We start from the raw sequence: 27,554 nt of genomic DNA on the forward strand, positions 1-27,554 counted from the left end.
GAGCAGGAGGAGGTGGCGGGTTGGTAGTAGTCTCGGTTCTACGAAGAGCAACTGAGCAAGAAGGATGTAGAGGGGAAGAGAGCGCGCGCGCGAGAGAGAGAGAGAGAGAGAAAGATAGCGCAGCCCGGGCGACCTGACCGTGAGATCGAGAGAGCGAACGCAACACGTAGAAAGCGCGGCATGGACAGAGATAGAAAGTGAGAAAGAGATTTAAAAAAAAAAAGTGCATCGACGTAGGTGCGCTTCGCCGGGGCCTAGAGACGCGGGCGCGTTTGTCTGTACGTACGTTACGTTGCGTGTGTGCGTCGCGACATTCGTAGCGGTCGACCGAAGACGGGGCAAACTTCAGGTCGCGCGGCTCTCTCTCGTAACGGCCGCCGGGAAAAAACGTCGACGCCGCCGCCGCGCGCGCGACCTTTCCTCGCGTTCCGTTTCGAGTCGTCGCGCCGCGAGTGCCCGTACTGCCCGTGCCCGTTCGTCCGTCCGTCTCCCTGCGTGTTTCGTGTTTACCGGGCGTAACGGCGGCGGAGGAGCGGTGTGCGCCGCGCGCGCGACATACACGCACACGGGCGCGAGGAGCGGAAGGAGTGGGACCGAGCGAGCGCGCGCGCGACAGAGGTAGAGCGGCGGCGAGGGGGGCGAGGAGGCGCCAGCGGGAGCAGTCGGCGGGAGAAGGAGAGAGATAGCGGTAGGAAAAAAAAATCGGAGTTATGGTGTAAATAACGGGCTGCGCGTCGCGACTTTGCGGCCGCGTTCGATCGGGGTGTATCCGCCGCGGTGCGAGAACAACGAGTCCGACACGAGTTCCTTGACGGCGGCGGCGACGGTGGCGGCGGCGGCGGTGCTTGGTCGTGTGTGTATGTGTGTACGTGCGTGAGAACAGGGTCGCGCGAGGTGAAGCTCGCGGCGAGCGACGACGAGCGCGCGGCCGGCAGCGGCGGCGACGAACGGTTTGGATTATACGTGACGAGAGGAGATATCCCCGGGATCTGACACGCGTGATCGGGAGTGAGGGGATACGCGCCTTCCACCGGGAGAAGAGCCAGACGGGAGCGGAGACCACCGCGGGGGAGAGAAGCGCCCCGCCGGTCATCGTTCGGCCCCTCGCCGACACGCGGCGACGGTGAGTGATTCTGCCCCCCCCCCTCTTTTCTCTTTCGTGTATCTTTAGGCAGCTGAGAAGCCTGCGCTAAGCCTAACCCTTCCCTTTACTTCACGTATCCGAAGTCGAATTTTCCCCCCGGTGGTTGTTTGATTGTGTACGCCATCTTTGTTTACGCCATCTTAATTTTCAACTGTAAATACCTGCTGATTACATATTGAAAGTGGATAGAAATAAGCCTTATAAGGCTTATATTAATATATATATTAAGCCGTATAAGGCTTATATTAATATTAATATATTTCGGAAATATTAATCTTATTTCTCTATCTACTTGTGTATTATCCACATATCGGTCAAGTTTACTCATGTTACAGGTTAAAATTTCGCTTAAAACCGTTTGGAATGGTATAAATATATAAATAAAGAATAAGGGGCTCCCTGTTCATTTGCCTGTATTTGAAGATTAATTAAGACGTCATTCGTTTTCGATCTTTCGCATCTTTGAATCCTTAACGCGGCGTTACGTACGTAGCATTTCAGCAGTCTATTTAACCATGTATGCGTGTATGTATATGTGGGAACAGGCGGCCCCTGCTTTACACATGACTGTGTATGTAAGTGACTTCTGGTGTTCCGGTACTGTGTATCGATACATTGCTCTCGTCGCTTCAATAGCCTCGGCATTGACATATCGATTGTTAACTAACAATAAGCTTAAGAAGAGGTCGGAGGAACTTGAGCCATTTTTTGCTTTGCAAATAAATTTCAGATTTACCCGTACGTAAGTTGGAAGCGATAATGGTATTTATTAAACGTTAATGCAATAATCGTACTCTAGAGAATACGTTAGTACACTTAGCGCATTTATTAGATGGTTAACTATCGTTATCACCCTTTCAATATACATATACATGAATAAATTCGTAGACATTGCCTAATGAACCAACTTCCTCGTTTGCGCGAATTTGAGTACCTACACGTATGCAAAAATACAGCATTTAAGAACGACGCGTGCGTATTTTTTTAACAAGAAGCGCAATTATTGTGCATTGTCGATTTATAATCTTGATAATTAAATGTAATTTTATTTATATGTATATAAATACATTACATTTATAATCAGCTTCGCGAATGATTCTAACTGCGAGTCAGGTATATGTACAGAGATATGGTTATCTCGAGTGCAATTTAATCGCATCGATTTGCCGATAAATCGCGGACGGGAAGCAGGCGAGCGTTCGTCCGTGATAGATGAGAGCCCGTTCGCGTGTATTGCTTAAAAACTGCTGTTTAACCATTGCGAGCTTTCGGATTCCTGTTCGGATAACAGTTTGCGTTGCGCGAACGCGCGGCTCGCGAAAAGGTTATTTCAACAAACTCGATTCTCTCGCGAAGTCTCTGGTATCGCGTGAGAGTGCTGGTCTACCGTGACCGCGCGCATGTGTGTATGGGTGCGTGTATGTGTGCGTGCGTGCGTGCGTGCGGACGACCACCGGCCGCATGTGTCTCTCGCGGGCAAACGCGAACACGATAGTCACGCCTGCCGCAGGCACGCACACGCGCATCGATACACACACACACACGCACGCGTAATTCGTGTTCAAAATGCAGATACCCCGAGACACCGTAAGAGAATTCCTGCTTTCGCGTATTTGAATCGTGGAGCCGTAGAGGTGTCAGAACACGATATAAGGAACGGAGAGAATAAACGTGGGAATATGGTGAGATCGATACTGACGAGAGGTGTATCGATACGCCTCGCTTGCATCTAACCCGAGAAATATATGGTTATTTGCGATATCTATTCGTAGACGCGCGAATAAATTTCCGGCATACTCTCCGCGTGTCGTTTGATTTTCTGTTGTAAGGTTCGAGGTGGTATTCTTGGCGCCGGCATTTCACCTTTGATATCGACGCCGGCGATAACTCGGGCGGAAATGTCGAATGGAAAATATACGCGTCGGGCGATAATGGAGTGGAGGATCCTTCCAATAAAACGTGATTCGCGCAATAACGAAATAACGGAATGATCGCCGTTCGGCGTTAACAGTCCTCCATCAACGCGATACGTTCGTGCGCGCGACGCGTCTGCGTCGGGAACGCAGCGAGCGAGCGAGCGAGCGCACGCACTGACACAGACACGCGTGTATACGTGTATACGCGTGCACCACGTATATGTAGACGACGCACGCGTCTCGCTCGAGGCGACGACGAGAATTCATTCAAGGCGGAGCTTGTGTTCGCTTCTCTCGCACGCGCTCGCACTAGCATCGCGAGCAGAAAATACGGTGCGTAGGTAGGTTACTCACGCGTGTCGCCGTCCGGCTGCGTGGGAGCGGTACTTCGCGTGTGTGCACGCGCTCCGAGGCTCTCGGGGGTACATTGAGAATAGGGAGATACCTTCTTGAATAAACTCCTGTAGCGCGTAAACTTTACTCGAAAGAGTAAGCAAAACTCGCATTCGCCATTCTTTCGTATATTGTAAAATACGATCTCTTTTATCGCGCGTGTTATTGCACATGAGAGATAAAAGTATACGGCAAACTTGGCAATTTTTTCCATTTTCACATTTCTGATGTTGTTTTCAGTTTAGAAGATCCAGGCAAAACTTTTATTAGTTCAAAAGGTTTGCACAAATGACAGATTATTTATATTATTTTTTAGCTAATAACTAGCACGTTTATTTTGACTCTGGTATTCTAATTTTGTACAACAAAGTGTCGTGTATAAAATTGGAGAAATAAAAAATATTTAAATTCTCTCGATAAATGATGATAAATCAAAATCAACGACAGAGAAATATTGCTTTAATAGGTATTATAAAATAATTATTACGCAAGTAAGAGACATTTTACAAAAATATTTCCGAAATGTGGCTGCCTCATAGTATTAAATTAATAATTTGCTTGTATTATAGCTTCTACCAATTTATCAAAATTCGCGGCGTTACTCCGACACAACGGATAGTGCCCACGTATTAGTTCGCGCGATATCATCAAATATGTGATTGATCGTCGTTATATTCATCTTTATCGTTTTTTAATGTACGTACGATACGCAAAGCAGATATCAAGATCTCCACATATATACCCGTTGTGTCGGAGTAATGCCGTCGGATATATCGGCACGGGCCTTTCTTCCTTTCCTTTTAACATACAGAAACGGCATTCATTCGCGCGCCGCGATACGATGCGCCGCGGCCAATCTGATACGCGTGCAACGAGATACGCGCCGGGGATATTGTGCGCGGCGCGTAATGTTCCGCCTCGGCTTCTCTTTACGAGCCGGCCGACCTACCGGCCGGTTATAAACGCGAGCCGACGCGACGCGTTCTCGTGCGCGCGCGGGATTGCCGAGGAATAAAACATTCTCTGCCGCGACTAACAGCAATATTAACTCCGGAACGGTAATGTTACCGTGCGCTTCGCGCATCTCAAATGCCTTCCGTTGTTTTTCGTTGCTCGCAAACCGCGTATTTTTGCGCCATAGAGTGGGTTTACTAATCCGACGAAAAACTGTTACGCCGTTCTCTACAAATCACTCAGTGCGTACAAAATCGTGGAGTATGCCTCACAACAAACAAATTTATCCTTATTATTATTATTATTAACGGTGACAATACTTGAGAATATCTTCAGGTAGTCGATTTCGGGTTTTTCCGAAATATTCGACCGTTTCTAAAACCCAACTTGATACTATTGTTCGTAAATATATGTAAAATCGACTAATTGTAAGTATCCATATACCCTAACAAAGACTACCTGCTGACAATGTAGTAATTACTTTCCAGGCTTTCAACAAGACCATAAAAGAAATCATTCTTAAGTTTTTAGAAAGTTAGCGTGCTGAGTGTCGATGTTTAACAGCGTGCGCGCACGAGAAATTCCTACTACCGGAGGAATTACGAGATATCCTGCTGTTCGAGAGAAAAGTGCGACGACCGCACGAGGGTTTAAAACACTATTTAAAACTCTGACTGCCGACGCTATCGATTAATGTAGTCGCTAATGCTACTACACGTAGTAGCCATTAACGCACGACGACCGGTCGTTCGACATGACGTTATTATGTGTTTTATACGAACGCGTACTTTTATAGTCTATTTATCGTGCGGTAATTGCGGACGAAATGTGCTTGACGGCGCGAGTACCGACGAAAATATAGATGACGATGGTCGAATCGACTCCCTAAAAATAATCCCATCGGATAGATAACACGTAGAGAGAGGGAGACCGTGATATTATATTTTATTATTGTTGACCATCCTTTTTGTGATATTTCTGCATGCGATAAAACACGTGCGAGCACAATTGGCTTGAATAAACTAACGCTTGCCGAGAGAAAATTACGTAAATCCATTTTTTGATGGAATCTTTTCATGCAGCTTTTATAAATACAATAGTGGGAATTGTAAGATGATTGATGTGTTATGTGAGTTGAAGATCGAAGGAATAGGATATAAATGTTCTTCAGATTCTTGAAATGTCCTCAGCTTAAAATAGCTATATAAGACTGACCTTTCGTTTCTTTGATATAAGAATAGTCAATTTTATTGTATTTAGCATATTTTAACAATAGCAATTTATTCTGAAAATTATCACATAATGATCGCTTTTATAATTGAAATTATGTAACCTGCAATGTGCAAAGTTTAATTTCAAATTTTTCGAATTATTGCCTTTTTGATCGCGAATCGATCTGTCTTTTCGAGTTAGCGTCACAAAGAGTAAAAGAGAGAAAGAAAACGGCATTGGTTATCTTACCTACAAGATATTGATATTAACCACTAATCGTTTTACGTAATCAACGAATGCGCGCTCGCCGTGAAGTCGAGAACAAGCTTCGCCATGCCACGCTAATCTTCCAGATTATCGGACATGCTCACGGTAATTAAATATGTATTACGGTTGCACGGTGCACACATACACATATACGTGCACAATATATTAATTCATCGCACACGCGTGGCCGCGAGAGAGCATACGACCGCTACTAATGCTGGCATAATGAAACGCATCGTTGCACCGTTGGTCGCGCCGCGTTCCTTCGCGTTATGTCTCGTTGATTAACGACCTGTCCATTGAGAATCTGAGAATTTCCAGGCACGAAGCGCGATTTCGTGTGTTTAGTCACCTCGCGTAGAGATGCGCGATGTACAGCCCACGTAAAGCGTACGTAGGAGTGTACGATAATACAGGGTGGCCATAAATTTACACACAAACGCACCGCGAACCGAGATTCTCTCTTCGTGTGGTAGTTTACTTCCTTCTCCTTCTCCTCCAATCACGTAATGTTATACCAAATATAGTACTACATTCCAAAAGGAAGATTTGTAACATACATAATTAAAGTAAGATCCACGATTTCTCAATTTAACTATTGTAGGAGATTTGGGGCCGTAGGGCCAGTATTGATGAGGGATCGGAGAAATTAGCGTAGTAGTGGAGCAGTCGTGGGGTAGCAGCCTAAGTGCTAGGCTTGTGAGCGAAGGATCCCGAGTTCAAGTCCCGCCGGTAGCTCCGTTAATTTTTCTCTGCGCTTACACTATCAATTTACTATCAATTAAAATAATAACACGACTTTTGAAACTCATCAACGAACGGCGGAGTTTGCAAGTCAAGCCCGTGTCTACTCGCAATTATTATACACGACGGTGACATTATCATAAAATAACCACTCGATGTTGCGGCCAAGCTAATTTCAATGTAAACGATATGCGGCCCAAATTAATATTTGAGTTGTGCACCTCTGATTTAGCGCAACAACGTTATGCACTCAGCTGTATTCATCAAAATGGCCGGGAATGCTTCGCTAGAATGCTTATAATTATATGCTATAATTAATGGAAACTGATACGCAGTTTATTATAGATATTACGTGACGTAACACTGCGCTACGTGACATGTCGCGCGATATCATACGATGCGGCTAATTGTTTAGATTAATTAGAACGCTGGTACATAGTTCGGTCCGCGGAGTTATGAGGGCATATATCCGGCAACGTGTATATGTATCGCTCTATGACATTAGCGCTTAGGTACGATGCTAAATACATCTTCTCGGTTATATAGTCCTGTGACAATGACGTGCTAAACAGTATTACCATATCTTGAGTTATTATCGATGAGACGAACTTTCAATAAATTAAACATTACAAAATTGCATGTACGTAAAAATTATATCGCGAAATTAAATTACATTACAAAACACACGTGCACTGTAATAACATACGTTATTTTTTCTGTTGCAATATGACTTAATTTCTAAATTAAATTATTACGTGCACATATATACGTGCGCGAGTTCTGCGAACCGACATAATGAGAATGTATGTTGCATTTTTATCAAATATAGATTAATAAACCTTTTTAATATACATATAGTGAAAACGATTAAGCAAAATTAAACAAAATTTAATTAAGCTACAATTTTCTATTTATTCGCGCCATTCGCGGTTTAATAATTTCGGTACAAGGAACTTATTTTTCCGATGTTGATTAATAGCTGTAACTCTCGGTTTCACAAATCTTGCGCATAGTTCATTCGGTGGTATAAAACTACCTTCTATCTGCTCTCGTACTTTCTCCGCAGGTCGAAATCCACGGGATTGCCTGGCCGCCACTCGTAAAGTGTGCATCGCGATTACGTAAGTTTTCTCTCGACGGCGTTTCGCTCCCGTGAACATGATGCTCCTTCGAGTAATTATCGACCCCTGTACTCTACGAGGATCGATTTAATAAAAGTTTTCCTCTGTTTCGCATCGACGCCTGCCTACGCCGAGGCGGGAAGAGTCCCTTGAGGAGCCCGTTGAGTCTTAAGTCGAATTTACACGGTTTACCTTCGGCAATCGCCCTCTTGAAAAAATACTTAATAATTTATGTTAATATTGTTTCAGAAAGATGAAGAAAACAAAAACAGTCGGCTTAAAATTAGTAAGAAAAATAAACACGTAGAAGCAATAAGAGACTGGAGTGATGTAATTTTTAAGGAAAATATAGTTTTGATATAGGAATTAAGACTCAGGACTTTTACACATTTTATACAAATAAAGATTCGGATTGCACGAGTGTTTTATAGTTTTTTTATTTGACATTGATTTTTTGTTAAGATAGATATTTATTATTTTCATCTACTTTAAGTGATTATATGATATGATCTTTAAAGGTGCACTGTGCAGATTCCGATAGAACGAAACCTCGTTAATCCGATGCATTCACTTTGGCCGATTTAGACGGGATAATCATCGAGAGCGAACCGTGTAAATTCGCCTTTAGCTTGGTTTCATTTTTTCATTAAACTAAGTGACTCTCTCTCTCTCTCTCTCTTTTTCTGGCGCGCGATATACTCGCGGCAATCCCTTTAAGTGCTCGATTCGATCCATCGTGATGGCCCTTACGTCGCCTCGGCATCAAGAATGGCGCGCGATGAAAAAACGATTCAACCGGGAGCCTAATAAATCGAGAGCCTCCTTCGCGCCGATAATTCCCTTCGTCCTGATTTTACGTCGTTCTTTTTTTTTTACCGGTCATGATTGTGTTCTCTCTTTCCATTTGTGGCCTCTTGCACTCTCTCACGGCTCTTATGTAAATTTATTCAAAAGATACCGGTATAACATATTGGTAATATATTCACGGCAGCATAACGGCGTTAAAGTGCGCGTTATAACGTGTAACGATGTTTATTTCAATGATTTTTAATGGATACACTCGAAATGAAAACGGCATATATAGCAGTGAAGTAATGTAACGATGCAAATCTTTTTATGTATACGACGAATCTTTTTTTTTTTACGTGTCGTAAGGTATCACTTTTATTTCAGACTTCTCGATATTTATATATGTTAATATACTTTACGTAATTTGTTTCCTTTAATTTATTCGAGCTATTTTACGTACTAATATGAAAACCGAAATAATTATATAAATTTCGACTAATAGAGAAAGTTTTGCGTTCTAATTTTTTTTATAGAACTTAAAACAGCACTTTGCCCTCCGCGGCTCGCAATTGCTCGCGATAGTATACCACGGACATGCTCGGAAGGCCAGAGAGATAGGCGTGAGTTATGCGTGCACGCATACCTTCGCGCTGATACGCGCGCATATAACGCGCACATATATCACGCAGACGGTATTATATCGGAATTAATCCAGGCTCTCTCTCTCGCTGTTTTTTCTGCCCAAAGAATCTGTATACGTGAAATTGCATATTTTTTTATCATATATATGTATTTATCAGATATAATCTGTATATTTATTTCGAGTTGTACTCTCCATAGCATGCATTGACCCCATAATATTTATTTGTTTTCTAAATGAATCCCGACGTTGTTACAAGGATTTTGCAAAAAATATTGACATAAAAAGAAATTTCAGATATTTACAACCTATAAATATCTGCAATCTATAAATTTTTTACATCTGTTGCGTGCGTGGTGAACCAAGCGCTCTAACCCGTTATCATCAATATTTATAGCTTACGGTTTTCCGCAAATTTCGCGTAGATATTTATAATTCTGTGTCTCTAACCGCACGCTGCATATTTATAGCAACGTATTTCAGGCCATACATTGATTTGGATAATTAAACTCATTGCCGAATTCAGCCGATGTGATATAAATGTCATTTGTTTAACTATTTTGCGAACTGAAAACAAGTTTTCACTGTAAATTGGTATAAATAATTCGGATAAAAATCAATGATAAAAGCTCATTGTTTATCAATACAATGGCTAACAAGATTTGATTTATTACGGAAAGATAATGTATAGAATGCGTTTATTTATATATTATATCGTGCAATATGTATATGTATGTATGTATGTATGCGAATGTATCGGGATTTTAGTATTACAATTTTATCTACAATGTCTATGGATTACGCGTATTTGTAATCACACAACTCGAATTGAATTCGATTGCATTTCGCATAATGAGTTAATTTTACTTTACAATAAGTATACTTTTGAGAGTGAAAAGGAAACGAATCTTCCATCGCGAAATCCTGCAAGTAATTAAATTAAAAGATCGTCGATAAAGATCTTTTCGCTTTATCGATGCCGGGCGGGACAGAAGGGACTCTGATAAAGAACAAAAAGATTTTCTCTTTGATGGGACGATAATATCGCTTCCATTAGCGCGCGCGCGCGCACATTAATGTAGGCGCAAAAGCGCGCGCCGAGAGCAATGCGATTCCGATTAATTAAGTTGATTAACGATAAATGGAGATGGGACGAGCAGACCGGAAGTGACAAGTGCGTATGTACGCCCGCCACGATACAATCAGCCATTGTCGGCGACATAACGATGTCGAGTGAAGCGAAACGGTTCTCGCGCCGAGTAATTAGCGTTTCTCCTCGTCATTGTCGCCGTGCTCATCGTCGTCGATGTCGTCGTTGCATCGTCGTCGACGACGTCGGAAAGTATCGTTTAACGAGACGTTAAAGCGCTGAAAGCGTTTCGGAGCGGCAGCAATGTTCTGGAAAAGGATATCCTGATCGCGACGTTACTCGCATCGTCAAGTTTCGCGTATATTTCCGGTTAGAGCGTAAACGTGGAAAATTATTGGTACTGTCGTTAACAACGAACCATTAAGTTCTCAAAAGAATCCCATTACCATCTATCTTGAAGATACTAGGTGGATTTACAAATCTAAAATTGAAATTTTTGTATCTAATTTATTTGTTATTGGTATATCTTGAATATGAATTGCCAGCAATCACGAGTATTTTTGAATACTGCTTACGAAATTACTCGATTTATTTGTGAGATATTTTTACGTTTTTTTTTCGCGTGAATTGTAAAATATAGAGAAAACATTACCGAAGTTCTTTTTCTGGTAATGGTTTTAACGGTAATTCTTTTTCTGGAGCACTTTCGTAAAGGGATATACACGTTATATAAATATTTGTAATCAGATATTAAAAGTAACGTGCTGTGTACTTGAAAGTATTTCTTCATGGTCTATTTCATGCTCGACTATAGCAGCATTATTCTCTATAACTTCATGTTACGGGCAGATTGAAATTTATTCGCGACACGGGTGAGTAAAGGTAGCTTCAAGATCGATATAACTTGCGGTATTTTGAATGAACCGACGATGTTATGATGAAAATTGTGTTGGGTTGCAAAGTGTGCGATAGACTATAAAGTCGCGTCTACGTGATCTGTCTATACGTATCGTCTGTATGATGTTTACTGTGTAAAAGACACACGATAAATAATTTATCGTGGCTACCTTATCGCATACGTACATACACGTTACATTAGACTTATTTAGACCACACTTAAATAATTCGTACAAGAGAAGGAAAATGAGCATCGTCAGCTTAAACTTGCACGAAGTATCAAGATGATATCGTGATAGATTTTATCGAACGGTCAATAATCGACTTGTTCCGTTATATTGATATTAAGATATCAAGGCACTCTTAATCTCGAATTGATATACATGTAAGTTGCGAAACATGTCGCTCCTTGAAAGAAACAATCTCGCATTTGATAAAGATATCACTGGCGTGTCTTTCGACTTTTTGCACCGGACACCCTGTACATTGTCGATCTTTACGCCGGCGCTGACACATTTAGCGATGATGGAGCGATTGCATTGTACTCGCGACCGTGATGAAATCACGTTCTTTTCCTGCCTTTTTTTTCGCGTAATTGGGTATCATTCGTTACGGACAACATATCCCCACCTCTATTGTCAAGCAATGCGGCGAACGTTTTGGAGCATGTATAAGCGGTTACGACAGCTCTAAGATGGATGCATGAGTTATTGCGTTCTACCTCTTTGATCTCGTACGTGTGTGATTAAAGAAACTTTCCAACGAAACAATGATAGGCCTCTTAAGTGCGGATATAGTGGATAGGTTCAGTTAATAGTAAAGTTCACACATCCTGGTGAAATCTAGTATACATATATTTTCATTGTATAAACGATTCTATACAGTTAGATATAATTATTGACATAAACAAAATTATGTATAGTTTCAGTCTTCATATGTTTCTGTAGAAAATTTTGGCATTATTCCGTAACAAAATATATTTAAATATATAAAATGTAATAACATTATTAAAATTTGTATATAACGCGAGATTTTAACGACAGTTAATTTGATTGTGATTCGTAAATCATGCAGTATTGAAATCGAGATTCTAATTTATTCATAGATTTTGATATATGTTAATTAAGAATACTTGATCAATAAACTTTAATAAATTTTCGAGATTTATAAGCGTACAGTAATATACTAAAGAGTTTTTCATTGCCTAATTTGCTTAAAATATGAGAGCAATTTTATCGAAGAACTGGAACCATTAATTCTTATTATAAAATGGGAACCGGTAAATGGTTTCAAGGCAGTTTCTAACAATACTCTTTTCTGCGCACATATATACCCGCGTGTTCACGATTATGCTGTTTATCGATGCAGCAGACTTTGCTCCCGGTCGGGCGCTAATTGTCGGCAAATTATGCGACGGTATAAATAATAATCATGAACTGTCCCGATAACAGTACCGAAGTTTGATAATTATGAGTGTGCTTCGTGCCCTCGAGGATCCACTCGTTCACCCGCTCAGTCTGATCAATTATCCCAGAATTCAATTATGTCGAAAAAGCAAGCCGGCTATCCGCTCTCGCGTTCGTGCAGCGTAATTACGCGGTTGCATCCGCGCGGTTTTTGCGCGATCCCGCGATATCTCGCATCAGCTGTGCCGCACAAAGTACGCTTTATGTAACCTTCCGTTACGACCGTCTCAAATTTGAGACACACCGTGAAGCTGAGAATATACTTACGTCTGAGAATACTTATACTATACTTGAGACATTGGAACACATTCATATCCATAACAACGGAATATCTTGTTAAAAATTAACTTTTAATCTAATTAAATAATTATTTTTAAAAATATATGGGTATTATATTAAGGATATTTTATTTTCATAATTAATAGAGACAACTGATGTACCATTTTTTTCTTTCTTACAACATCTACACAATGACAACAATGTTAGAGTATCGATATTTGATCTCCATACAGCAATCATGCAAATGCCAGTCAGACGAGTGTTTGCTGCTGCGTACAATGGCAATGCCAATAATTACGACGTGACGCGTATGATATCGTGTATAATTGGACGAGGCGATAGCCACCGGTAAATACTGACACTGTTGCGAAACGACTACACAGTCGTAATTCGTGCTGTGACGTGATATATGCCAATGCAAATTGCGAATATCTTACAAGTCGCGCGAGCATGTGGACGTTCAGTGCGTTCGTACATGCGGTGTCTTAGAAATCCCGCCACTATTTTATCACAGATACTTGTTTTATAATGAGCTTATAAATTATATAGTATAAAGTGCCGCCATAATTTAATATTTCATGCAAGATTTAATTTCTTAAGATATTCTTATTTTATGTGAAACTTATAAAATGACGTTTTTACGTGCTTCTATTTTAGCTGAGTGACAAAGTGGGTTTTCACAAAGGAACTAAAAGCGAACGGAATGGTTTAAAATAAAAAATGTATAGCGGCTATAAATGCGGGAGAAGAAAATCGCAGCCGTTTTCACGCGGGGGTCGTATCGCGAATATAAGGGTCACGATGCATCGGGAAAGGGACTTAATGCTGGCGTTACTAGCCACTGCACCGAGAGCACGAAGAGCATTCACGGAACAGCGTTATACCGGCAATGCAATTTGCCCGAGACGCGACGTACCACTTTTTTCCCTTCCTTTTTCCTTTTTTGCTTCCTTCGCCGCCTCTATTTATTCTTCACGAAGGCATCTCACGCCGTCGTGAGATCGACCGCATCTTGTGCACGCTTTTACCTATAAAAATTTTATTTGCCTGGCATACGCCATTATATCGATGCTTGTTTATTACATTTTTCCTCTAAATATATGCGCTGTTTTTTTTCACCAACGATTATGCAAATATTCACATTAGTGAATAATATGATTTATCGTAAATGGTTTATCCGAGGGTTTATCGTAATATTCTGATGAATATGTTTTTTTTTATCAACAGCATTATGAGTACTTTATTCACATCAGCGTCAGCTGTTATCGATAAATTTAATTAACTCATGTTTGTGCGCATAATTTTATATGCCTTCCTAGAACGTAACCGCTAACTGTAGATACATAAAAAATTAATTATCGCTAATCGAGTTTGATTTAATTGGTTCAAGGATGAGCGTGATTTGTTAAGCAATGATAATCGATAAGGTTATCATACGTATAATCACATAGTGTTCATTGCGCGACGTACCTATATGCTATATATTTTTGTTCGACATTTAGATTATTCGAATCTCTTGGTTATGCGCAGATTTGTTAGATAACTAGCTGATTTATATATATATAGTAGGGAATAACTGAAGCCTGGAAATTAAAGAGATTAAAACATCTGTATAGATATTTTACTACAGAGTAATTTATCACGAGCGATTTATCACGCGGTTTCGGAGGGAGGGATATGAATTTCTCACGCGATAAACACGACTAAATCAAGCCGGATACTCGTTCCGAGAAGTTTCCTCTCGTTACACGCTCGTCGATAGCGAGAAGAAACAATTACGGGAGTCGCTCAGTCTTAATTAACGCTTTCGATACACACATTATTGTAATCAGCAATTGATTAAATACGCGACTTTAACACTCAGTCACGAAGCAAATCCAACGACGATAACCTCGTGGCCGATAAAAGAGACCGCTTTTCTCCCTGTTTTCAATGAATTATTATTGTCGTTTCTATTAACGGTGCTATTGACAATTGTTCTCAGAAAGCGAGAGAGCGCCTAGATATTAAAATAATGTTTATCTGAAATTGAAAATAAAGGATAATGTTTTATTATCTGTTTCTTAATTCTATAAATATAGTTTAAATTTAAAAGTGCGTTCGTATTTTAATTTTGGAAGGAATTATTATCTCAAAAATTGCGATGTATTCGATTGTTCTCGCCTTACGTAAGCTTCATGCGCCAGTCAATGTCGCGAAAAGAAAGCAGATGGAAAACCGGTTCGCGTGAACGAATTAATACTCGATATTATGTTCGCCTGGATAAATACGCCGGAATTAAAAATCTGCGAGCGCGCGCGCGTCTCTCCTCTTCGTCGCTCTTGAAATGGAAATGCGACCCAATATAGGGAGAGGTCCGATCTATACTTAGCGATCTCCTGACTCGGGCAAATCTACAAGTGGGGTCGGGAGCCGTTATATATTTCGATCTCTGCCGAGATTGCACCGAGTGTCGTCCTCCTTGAATGCTCATCTCGTCACCCTTCCAATGGTGGATATTCGTTGTTTGCATTCCAACGTAAAATTAAAATCCTTCGTGAAACTTTTTTCACGGAAAATTTAGTGTTTATTTCATACACAATTTTACATATTAATTGTCGAAGAAAATGCAAAGATTCTGAGGAAATTTTTTTTTTACAATATGCAAAAGTGTCGCAGATATATCTACATTTTTAAAATAATTTATCAATTGACATCTTGTTAAGCAATCTTAATGTATTGTGTTTGGAAAAAAGAAAAGAAAAAAATATCAATGGAATGTATATGTGAGAAATAACAGAGAGAAGAAGAAATTATATAACAAACCTTTTTGTTTCCACCATCTCTCGTATTGTAATTAAATGAAAGTAGTCTGAATCACGAAGAAGCTGAAACATGACAAAACTTCTTACTTTCCTGGAGTTCTCGTAGATATTCTTAGTCTCTTGCATGCAATCTTTATTCTTTAATTATCACCGGAACGGAAAGAGATAAATACAGCTAATAGCGTACGTATATAGGTTTCTTTGTGTCTTCGCCGCCCTTTATTTACTCGATATAATTCTTGTATTTCCAAAAGGAAATTTTGACAACCCTAAACCACTGCATTATTCGCCTGAGGCTTCGAGGCTCTTCCCCAAACTCTTAGTCGAAACGTCAGCTGAGGGTCGTCGGTGATGGTGGCCATACACAGAGCTTCGTAAGGCACACAGAGCATTGGAGCGAACGTTTTCTCTAATTCAATTTGAAAAGCCTTCCTGGAGCGCGTCCAAAAGACATCCCGTATTCATGCCGGCAGAATGGCACTCGTAACTCATAACGGTACAGTCGCGATTTCCGTACGAACCGCCGTGCCGCTCGTCATGTTCCACTCGTAAAAGATTCGGCACCACTCGATGCGATACGTTTTTATGAACGGCACGAAGACCGTGTATTATTCTGCGCTCGCGGATGGGCGGAGAGAGGGCGGATCGAGCATTAATATTAATCTGGCGATGGGAGAGCGGCTTTGCGTGTTATAATACGTTGATGTCGAACGAGAATGGAACCAGAGTGTAGTAAAGCAGGTTATATCTTGTGTTTATTACTCTTATTTTTGCTCTTATTATTCGCTGACGCTTAATTCGACACGACCATTGCATTTAAGAAATTATGACAGAAATGTTCTCTCTCTCTCTCTTTCTCTCTCTCTCTCTCTCTCTCTCTCTTTCTCTTTCTCTTTCTCTGTTATTGCTGGCCACGGTGGTATAAGATATTCATTCTGGAAATTTTTTCTTAGCGCAGTATTTGAATGCATTGTTATTTAAGAGAGTCGACTCTAAAAAAGTTAAAGATTTTCTATAAATATGAATCTGGTGACATTTATGAAACTTGGTGACATTTATAAAACCGCATATAAATCGCATATTAATGAATATTTTTGAACTTTTATTTTTTTCTTCTTTCGCTCATGTTCTACATATTGTATTATTATATTATGTCGATCGAGAGAACCCGATCAAAGAGAACTGTAATTATCGAGATTTGATGTGAATTTTATCTTTTCAAGCAATTTAAAATTAATCGTGCATTCACTTTGACATGACACTCCGTTCTTAATAACATCGAATATTTAAACCTGTGAATTTTTTAATGGAAATATATTGATATAAAATATATATCGTCAATGAAACAATTAAAATTTAATCATCTATGTTTATTGAATGTATTCAATCTTAACTAATTAAAGAGTTCAGATTATACAATACTACTTTTCTGAGCAATAATATATTATACAATAATGTGCTTTGTTCTTTTTCAAGCAATAATAAATTAAGCTGATTAAAGCAAGCGAGTACACGAATAAACACGAATGACCAATTTACTTTAATGACTACGGTGGCAGTGCTCATTTGCTTTTAGCTCGCTCGATTTTCAACTTTGACTTTATAGAATTCTATAAGTATATTTATTAAGTATGAAAATTATACAAAAAAAAAGAAATGTTAAAGGATATACATATCTATTGATTCATATGTTCGAGAAAACGATTTAATTTTGTACACGTACACAGTGTAGGTATATGAAATATTACACATATTATATACATAGATTTTTCAACATAGATACACAAAATTTTCAAAAGGACTAGCGGAGCAACGAGTTGGCTCTACAGCGATGTTCACGAACCAGGACTCGCCGCGCATTCTCGTACTTTCGTGCCCGGCTGTACCGCGGACGAGAAGAGAACCACGGAAGGGAATCCGACGTGAAACGAATTGTCCCACGTCGCGGAACGTTGGCGCGTTCCGACCGGCCGGTACGACGTGGTGGACGCGTGTCGCGACGCGCTCGTCCGCGTTCTCCGGCGTCGGGCCGATCGCTCAGCCGGCCGCGGCGTGTCCCCGTCGCGCGGACAACGTTCAACGGGTACGCTATCGCGGAGAATCGTCGGCCAATATTTTCCCCGGGTTGTCGGGAACGCCGGGTCTACGGGCGAGCACAAAATGGCCGCCGGCAGGAACGATCGACCGTGCGTGAGCGCGAGCGAGCGGGAAAATCTCGCTTCTCCCTTTCTCCGCTTCTCTCACGCTGATGCATATACATATAGATACGTACACGTACACACGGACGCGCGCGCACGAAATTTTCTCTCTCTCCTCTCTTTCTCTCTTTGCATTTTAACTCATCGATTATGCACGTCGATAATGAGATTGTATTTCACTGTTAATTAGCTCGACTATATCATTTAGATTTATAGTATCAGTTTTCATTATTATACTTCGGCACTTGATGGATAAACAAGTGATGCGTCGCTTGTTCTCTTTCTTTCTTTTCTTATAACCCATACCGATACCACTCGCATTAACACACCACGTCTCTCGCGCTTCTTTTATCTTTCTCAGACGTTCTCTTTACGCGGCGATTCCTCTGTCTCTTCCTGCCGTCTTTTTCTTTCGCGCACCAGCGATCTTCCGACTCGCCGATTCTTCTCATCGAAGGCTCTCCTCTTCGACGACGTATACTCCTCTTCTTCTTTCTACAACACGTTGCTCTTCGTCCCTTTCTCTGTCATAATGTTCTTCCTCGCCGTCCTTACAACAACGTCGCTCTCTATTCTTCATTCGTCCTTACGTCGCTCTGCGTTCCTCCCTCTACGACAATGTCGCTCTCCGTTTCTCACCCTCACGGCGAGGGTGCAATCGCGCGTCCTTATCGCGTGCACGTTACACGAGAGCGACTGCTCGCGCTGTCCTTTCCTTGGCCGAGGTATCGCGCCGTCCTCGCTGCACTCGCGAGTTCCAGCTCCATCGGGTGCGACGAAGAAAAATATACGCTGTATCCTCGTTGCACTCATCGGCCACGGTATCGCGCTCCTCGTCGCTCTCACAACCGCTGCAGCCTGCAGTCTTTTTCTTTTCGGCTTCTTTCTCGCTCCAACTGTCCCTCTCTGTCGGTTATCAAGCGTATCACACGTCCGTCTCTTTCCTTTCAATGAAGAACATCCCGTGCTATCGCAGTCCTTCTTATCACAAATACGTAATGCTATCGACTCACTTGCACCACTGCGCGATGCACAATACGGCTCTCTCCATCCATCTTCACGCAGTCTCCTCTCTCTTTCTTATAATTGTCGTTTCTTTTTCTCTCCCGTGAGAAATATGTTCTATCATCCTCTCACTTCTTACAAGCGTATATATGTTTTCGCTCTCTCGCTCGTTCTCTTCCTTTCTCCTCTGTCTCTGTCTAGTTCTCTCTCTTTCTCTCTATCGGTCTCTGTCTTTATTTCTGTCTCTGCCTCTGTCTCCTTCTCTCTGTGCGAAACACAGGAGATGGAAATGCGGAGATGGAAAAGCATAATTACAGACGCGACAGCGACGACGACTACTCGGCGACCGCGGGCGATAGTTTGCCTCACGTATTCACGCACGTATACGTACGCTCGTATGCACGCACGCACGCACGCATCGCGCCGACGCGATTCAAATATAGGCGTCGGCAATGCCGGCGACACACGCGCGTCGTCGTTGCGGCTTGCGATACGGCCCGCGACGACCGCGCGCACACTAATTGTGCGGCGTACCCGGGCTTGAGTTACATTGTCTCGTATTATGCATACGCGATATTGCCGGGATCCGCACGAGCAGCCGGAGGCGTACGAGCCGTTGCCGTATGTACGTATGTCCGTATGTGCTGTGCGCCAAATACTCCGATTCGATATATCCGCGCTGTGTGGTCCGTATCGATTGAATCTGCCGGAGAAAAGCGCAGCCAGCCAGCTTGCTGCTTGTTTGAAAGCTTATTTAGACAATTTAGCATGTCGCAAGCTGTCATCATCGTATCAAAGTCAAAGTTTCTCTTGGACCACGCAATGTTACCTCATTTTCGTTCAGCCATGAATATATGTATCTGTTTTGAAGAAAATACTTTGACGAATCGTGACTTTTTTTTATTTACGATCTTATTTAGCGGCCAATTCGTTATCGTAACCGACGTTCTTTTTTACGGTTTCTTTCTAATCGGCGTAGATAAGATCGCCACTTATGCAACCGCGTCACGTCGGCGTCGGTGTGTATTATCCGCGGCTCGTAAAGCTGATTAACGACTCGTTCGCGTCAGATGCGTCTTAATTCTTCTTCGAGCGTCGCGTATGCACGCAGCGCCGTAAAGTATTCCACGTGTGACGGGAGCAGCGAGATTATCAACCAGCTGCGCGGCCAGCTACGCAAAGCGCTTATATCGGATAACACGTGCACATATATTACGCGCACAAAGTGTATTTGTTGCTGTCACTTAAACGACAAAGTTTGCACCATTGCACGGCGATACGCCCACTCGTCGGGGTACCTGTGAAGTTGGCATATCATTTTCCAGCAGATCAAAAATAAAAGGGAGTTCTTGTCGCATGCAGTCGAGTTCTATAGTTTCTGATACTTTTTAGTAATAGTTCTGGTGATTTTACTCAAAAAACAGTCGATCGAAAAAATGATTGCTAACTTTCCGTAGCAGATCATTTTCTATAGCACATCAAAAATAAAAAAGAGTTCTTGTCGCATGCAGTCCAGTTCTATAGTTCCTGATACTTTTTAATAATAGTTCTGTTAATTTTGACAAAAAAGTTTATTGAAAAAATTATCTGCTAGTTTTCCGAAATCTCGGAATTCCGATTTATCTAAAATATTTTTCGAATAATTCTGAGCATACTGAAGCATTTTCTAAAGAGTTCCCGACACTGGCAAAACTGGCAATGTTGTATGATTGTTTAAAAAATTTAACCGCTCGGCTTTCGAGCGGTATTAATTTATAAAAAAATCATACAACATTACTAGTGTCGGGAACTCTTTAGAAAATGCTTTAGTATGTTCAGAACTATTCGAAAAATATTTTAGATAACCGGAACTGCGACATTTCGTACAGCATATCACCCTATTCTGTCTAAATACTTGGTTTTCGAGCGGTATTAATTTTTTAAATCTTCATACAACATTGCTAGTGTCGAGAACTTTTTAGAAAATGCTTTAATATGTTCAGAACTATTAAAAAAATATTTTAGATAAACCGGAACTGTTACATTTCGTACAGCATATCACTCTTTTCTCTCTAAGTACTCGGTTTTTTGGCGGTATTAATTTTTTAAACAATCATACAACAACAACAATTGCTAGTATCGGGAATTCTTTAGAAAGTGCTTCAGTATGCTCAGAACTATTCGAAAAATATTTTAAATAAACCGGAACTCCGAGATTTCGGAAAACTAGCAGATAATTTTTTCAATGGACTTTTTTTGGCAAAATTAACAGAACTATTATTAAAAAGTATCAGGAACTATAGAACTCGACTGCATGCGACAAGAACTCTTTTTTATTTTTGATCTGCTACGGGAAGTTAGCAGATCATTTTGTCGATCGACTGTTTTTTGGGTAAAATCACCAGAACTATTACTAAAAAGTATCAGGAACTATAGAACTCGACTGCATGCGAAGAACAAGAACTCCTTTTTATTTTTGATCTGCTGGAAAATAATATGCCAACTTCACAGACATCATAACTCTCCTGCTTTCTATTCATGATATTTTGCACCAATTTACGGAATGGATGGTAATTCATAATAACGGTAGTCGGTTCATATATTCTAGCATCTCTGGACTTTGCTGCTGCACCGTAAGCGTAATGCAATGAGGATGCATTAAAGGCAGCGGCGCATATTCAAATCACGTCGCGGTCGATAAATATGTAGTAAGCTCGTACGGTCCGACAGTAAAATGCATTACTCCGTGTAGTTGATTCGCATTGCGAGATAAAGGTGATAAAGCGAATACTAAGTATAAATTATACAAGAAAAATCGTAGATAGTGCGCATTCGTCAAATCGATAATCACCTCTTCGTTACGCAATGCTCTCTTTTCTAGTCGGGCCATCCCAACGATTAGTTTCTACCCAGGATGATGTCCAAAATTTCAAATTTTACAGCACAAAAATTATCCAAATAACTGCATAAGCGTATAGAGAACATTTATAATATTATATACTTCCTTAAAAAATACCATCATATTTCATAGTTTCTAACAGATTTAAAAGCTTTATAAATAAATAAAAAATTTGTTTCACGCGCAAAAAATTGCACAAACTATTTTATCCCGTCATAGAGAATATTTTCCAGAAATATAAGATAATACAGAAATAATTTGAAAGGCATTATTATATATGTTATTATATTTATATAAACACTGCATTATTTTACATTGATCTCTCTCTCTCTCTCTCTCTCTTCAGGAAAATATTTCATATACTTCTTGATTAATTGATAAATGGTTTTTAAATTATAATTGGTTTTCTGCTAATTAAAGCGCAATGAAGTCTTACAAAACTCTTACTTAATAGTTAATTTTTTTATTGATTCATAATAATTTTTACGAAAAGCCATAATTAGTGAATGATATTTGCAAAAGTATTTTAAATCGCTAAAAGAGCGCCTTTCATTTAGAACAGGAAAATTTATTAGTATACTGTTAAAAGAATCCGCTTTCGTGCTCGCACGTGTCACGGAGTTGAGATCTCTCCAAGCAATTCTCTGCGAGAAATAATTTATATAACCGATGCTTTGACGTTATTCGTGTTGGCGGTTCCGCTATTAGCTCGCTGGACAATGGAGCGATTTAACAGGACCTCGTCGCGATTCGCGGAAGAAGTCAACGCGTTAAAAGTTCTTTCAATGGTCGGGAGCTTCTTTCCTTCTTTTCTGTGCCACGGCAATTTTCATTCTTCCAACTATGTTGCACGGTAAGATCTTTAATGGCTTCTACGCGGTAGGAAACCTTCGTCGGGCGCGGCGCGGAGGGAATGCACCACGAGTTGCCAGATGTCCTCTATATACAGAATTGTCCTGTATTTCAGCTCGACTTTTTAGCGTCCTAGTAAATTTCGCTAGAAAACGTAATTGTCGCGTACTTTAAATTTTGGCATTTAATTAAAGCTCATCGCGCGAATATTTTTGGAATATAATGTGTAGATATATTAAGAAATTATTACATTGTTATTTGAATAATATAATATTATTGTGATCATAGTAAATTGATATACAGGTTCTTTTTAAAGTATTTCGCAAGGAAACGTAAAAACCATTTACATATTTCTATATTACTTTGTACTTGTTCTCGAAATTAAAGCGGCTGTTGCATTTGACGAACGGCATCGATCTTCGAAAGAGAACGATCGCTTCCGAACAATTTATTTCCAGTTATACCCGAGCAAGGTTATTACAAGCGAGTCGAGGGCCATTAAGGTGCAAGCAACATCTGGAGTCGCTCCCGTGATTTATATCGCCGCGAGTCGAAGGTCTTCATCGATTTTATCGCATCGTCGAACACGTAGTTTGCGCATCGACCGAAATACGCGTCCGGAAAAATTATAATTGCCGTGGTACAAATCGAGTTTCTCTCTTCCATTCTTTGTCGACAATAAACCGCGACACGTGTACGATAAAATGTGAACGTGCGGTCACTGCATTGATATCAAAAGTATCCGATGCGCGTTTTACAAATCCGTAAATCCCCTTTCCGTAAAAAAAAAAAATAATAAAAATAAATAAAAACAAAAAAAAATAATCCGGCAGTTGAATTTATGGAACGTTCGTTAACGCACAACGCACTTATTTTTTCTTCTGTTAGTTCAGACAAAAGAAAAGTCCATGTAAATTCATAAAATTTGAAATTGTAGAAAAACGTAGAGTAGCTCGACCCAGTCATGCAACTTTTTTGGTCGCTGCTGGATAACGTTAAGCAATATTTTTAAAAATTTAGTAGCAATAATTTTACCTACCTTAAATTTGCGACTTAATTTCCTTGCCTTTGGTTGAGGAAATGACGGTGCGCTATCCTTTGACATCCTGAATCTGATGTTTAAGTGAAGAAGCTTTATCCTTTTCTCTCCGGAGATTGTTTCATCTTCGCCAATGTCTCATCTGCGAACATAAAATTCGAAATTCACGTTAAGATAGTTAAACATATCTTCTTTACGAATTTTTTACGCCACTGTGAAGTTGGCACTTTTTTTTCAAAAATCGGAAATTTTATTAAGAGTTCCATTTGCACCCACAATAGTTCTACAGTTTCTGATAGATTTCAGAAATAGTTCCGTCGATTTAGATAAAAATATAACGATTGAAAAGAATGAGGTGCTAACTTTCCGTGACACGTACCTCAAGTTTCGAAAATATTTATTTTTATCACGGAGTTTTATAGTTTTCGAAGAGTTCTATAGTTCCTGATAGGTTTTAGCGATAGTTCTGGTCTTTAAGTATTTTTAAATAATTTTTTTAATCTGACCGCTAGCACCTCAAGCTTCAAAAAAATTGATTTTTATCATGGAATAAAGCATAAAATAATAGTATAATATAAGTCTGAATAAATTAGCGTTGGTGGAAGTATATGCAATGTGAGAATAAAATAGCCTTTGTTTTCTCTCGTCGAAAAAAATCGCGTTTAAAAAAAAAGATTAATTTTTAAAACACCATATGCAATACGCGTGTATTATACTTGTCTTTTCGTGAAATATCGTAAAATATTCGAGAACGTGAGCAAGCGGTCCTGGCTTGATTTTCTATTCACTGGAAAAATCTCGTTGAATCTGAAGAATATTTGGCTTGGGAGTAAAAGAAGTCATTTTACAGACGTTTTACCGATATTCTGGTACGCTCATAAATACGCAGCCGTAAAAAGGCGAGGAAGTCTTCTTCGACGAGTTTCCATTACCGGATACAGCTTTTGTGTTTTGCACTCGGAACGGCATCTCTGTGCTTGTCGTACAATTTCTGCATCCTGCGCTACCAGATCGCATTGGTGTGCAGCAGGAAACGCGTATGTGAGTGTCAGTACCACGTATATTCAGGTATCACGTACGAAAGTAATTTGGCGGCAAATAGTGGCCGATTTCCGAGAAACTACGACCTCACAAACGGCGACTGAATTTCACTCATTGTCAGATTCCATCGTCGTAATTAAAGCTTGCACGGTGTTCATGACGTAGTAAGTTGCCGTGAAAATGTACCGATAGAAAGATCGATTCAACAATAAACAGGCACAGTGAAATTTAAGATATATATTATGCGAGAAATGTCCGACTGCGTTTTTATATACCCAAATTTGTGATATATTTATATTCGGTGATTATTATTTTAATATATATTCAATAGGATCTACATTCTTTCGAGGTTATTGTTCTTTTCGTCATATCTGATTTCTATAAGTGCTAGTTTAAATTCAATTTTTAAATTCCAAACTTTTGAGGTAAAAAATATTTTGATATGGCTTCGACGTTACGCATAATGTGAGGCGATAGTTAAATTTTATCTGCGACTCGAGTTGCTACGAATAGAATAAAGGTACGTGATTATTATTCATGTAACACGCGCGCTCGCATGCCTCGCGAATAAATTCATACGCCAGGTAGCAAGCCGTGGTGGCAAGTTCATATGAACGTTCGCGAACCACGTACCGTCTGATCATGCTGTCTTCCAAATATGGCTACAACTGAAGTTTGCGAACACTTTGCGCACAATACGTGAGGTATACAGGTCGCGACCTGTATTCCCAAATTATTCGTGCTGAAGTTCGCAAACAGCTTGTGGACAGCCGACGAGCAGTTACAAAGTTGTTTCCTGGCTTGTTAATATATAGAGCTCTCAGTTCAAACTTCAAAATCCCGGATTGTGTTGTCAACTTTAATTGTCGGGCTCGAAACGTCTATTAATTCCGTGTTTTAGGTTTTAGGCTTTAGATGAAGTTTAACTTAAGGATTAGTTAAAAAGCTGAACACTGTTTAAAATATAAAAAAAGATATTGGAAGGAGCGAAGGCAGTATAATTTAAATTTCCTTGCTTTCCGTGGTATAGGAGGTAAAAAATGCCATTGTAAAGTTGGCATCTCATTTTCAAAAATCGGAAATTTTAGTAAGAGTTCCATTTGCACCCACAATAGTTCTACAGTTCCTGATAGATTTCAGAAATAGTTTTGTCGATTTAGATAAAAATATAACGATTGAAAAAAAAGAGGTGCTAACTTCCCGTGACACCTCAAGTTTCGAAAATATTTATTTTTATCACGGAGTTTTATAGTTCTCGAAGAATTCTATAGTTCCTGATAGGTTTTAGCGATAGAGTTCTGGTCTTTAAGTATTTTTAAATAATTTTTTAATCTGACCGCTGGCACCTCAAGCTTAAAAAAAAAATTGATTTTTATCATGGAATTCTATAGTTCTCGAAGAGTTCTACAGTTCCTGATTTTAAAGTTTCAATGTTTGTTTATTATCGCGCAATACATCATCGATGCAACATTTCATTGTAATCAAATGATAGTATAGGTAATTGAATCGCTCGACTTATCGATATGTAAAAGCATCGTATAAATATATGGATTATTTGTTACTCATGAGTATTTGATAAATAGAGACTCGCTGATATCAATAACAAATAAGGCGCAAGCTTTAATGGCGAGTATTACCTCAGAAATTCAATCTATTCTGTCATGCACAGCCACTTTGCTCTCGCTACGCGAGAACGATTGATTTTTGTTGCAACGAGCCTCCAAGTAATTACGTACCGTTGACGTTTAATGGGAGCGACATTATTGGATTCTCGTTACTTCGACATTTATTCCCGGCCGCGTTATAACTGTGCCTGCAAAACGCCCTTTTTTTTCATGCGGGCTCGTCATTGAAGCCTGACGCTGGAAATTGAATGCCTTTGTGCTCGTGCGAATCGCGACATTTCGAGTTTGCTTAGTCATTTGCGAGTCACACAATTATTTCATTTTTTTTAAACCGAATTTGCAAGTATGCATTGCGAGTGTCGAACTTGTGAGTTTCTTATCTTTTAGTTATTACAATTTTTGTTCGGAATACAACGTCTCAAAACAGAGAAAAATTTAGAACGTTAAAATATGCAATAAATACTTTAAACGTGTCGATAATATACCGTTTCAACGTAGATAAACAAAACTGGATTTGCAGGAGTGCAAAATTAAGATTCTCGCAGGACTAGCAAGAAAGTGCGTAAATAATCACGGACTTCCATGCATGGCGAGTGCCATAAATCGTCACCTGACAGCCCTGGATAATTAATCGACTTCCTCGGCGAAGTTAATTGAACTAAACGACGTCCTTCGATTTAAACAACGTTCAACGAGATTTTTCCGCGTGATTCAATCCGCTCGATACATCCGAGCATCCAAGACTACGACGACGATTCGTTCGACTTCTAGAAAGCCGGCTAGGTCGAGCAAAGGCCGCGCTCTTAATTTATGCGCAATCACTCGACCGATCGATTTATTTGTTTTATAAGCCGCTTGTAATTGGCCACTGACAGCAGCTGTCCCGAGACCGGCTACAATATTCACGATACATTATTCATGCCGCGACGATTCCCCCTTGCGCGTACGCAGCAATCCCTGAACTCGCCTAACTCGTGCTTGTCTCTCGTCTCGTCTCGTCTCGTCTCGTCTTGTCTCGTGTTGTCTCGTCTTGTCTCGACTCACGCGCGATACGAACAGCCGCTCTCCGCGACGCGCTCTATCACCTCCTCGCACGCATCTCGCACACCACCACCTCCTCTCCCTTTCGCGCTGTGTGTTTCATCGTTTCAACACAAGTTAACCTTTGTAATATCGATTGGACTATTTTCCATAAGCTCG

General features: G+C 40.2%; 1 protein-coding gene across 1 annotated transcript in view; it reads left to right on the forward strand.

Annotated features, from left to right (window-relative positions):
• The first annotated feature begins 201 nt into the window (after positions 1-201).
• LOC139822574 (uncharacterized) overlaps positions 202-27,554 on the forward strand; it is a 151,986-nt gene continuing 124,633 nt past the window's right edge. The window contains exon 1 of the mRNA XM_071794416.1: positions 202-1,123. The gene's annotated coding sequence lies outside the window, so the exon portion shown is untranslated. The remainder of the gene's footprint in view (positions 1,124-27,554) is intronic.

The sequence above is a fragment of the Temnothorax longispinosus genome, chromosome 11, assembly GCF_030848805.1.
Source record: "Temnothorax longispinosus isolate EJ_2023e chromosome 11, Tlon_JGU_v1, whole genome shotgun sequence".
NCBI lineage: Eukaryota > Metazoa > Arthropoda > Insecta > Hymenoptera > Formicidae > Temnothorax > Temnothorax longispinosus.